The following is a 354-nucleotide window of genomic DNA, read 5'->3' as shown; positions in this document are numbered from 1 at the left end:
TTGCATGTATGAACTGGGCCACTATGGAAAACCACTGAAGTAGTCTACAGCCATACGTTCCAATTCAAAGCATAAAATATTTAACACTGGGAATTTTCGCGAGCAAAGGAAGTGTGTTGCATGCACGAAATGCGCCAACAGTGCAGAGCAGCTGAATGGACGTGTAGCTAGAGGCCCCGGACAGTTTCATTCCTTGCAAAAGTGCAGAACAGCTGAAGTAACCTGTAGCTAGATGCTCCACTGTTGATTGAACCGTTTCGTTCATTGCAAAATAATTGCTCTTTTATTCAGTTGTGTAAATATTTGCACAAGTACCAAATTCAGCATCTGCAGCACTCTTGTTCCGCGAAAATG

This window comes from Eimeria mitis, genomic scaffold (genome assembly GCF_000499745.2).
Source record: "Eimeria mitis Houghton genomic scaffold, Emh_scaff1510, whole genome shotgun sequence".
Taxonomy (NCBI): Eukaryota; Apicomplexa; class Conoidasida; order Eucoccidiorida; family Eimeriidae; genus Eimeria; species Eimeria mitis.
The sequence above is the reverse complement of the archived record's forward strand: the minus strand, read 5'-3'. Positions refer to the sequence as shown.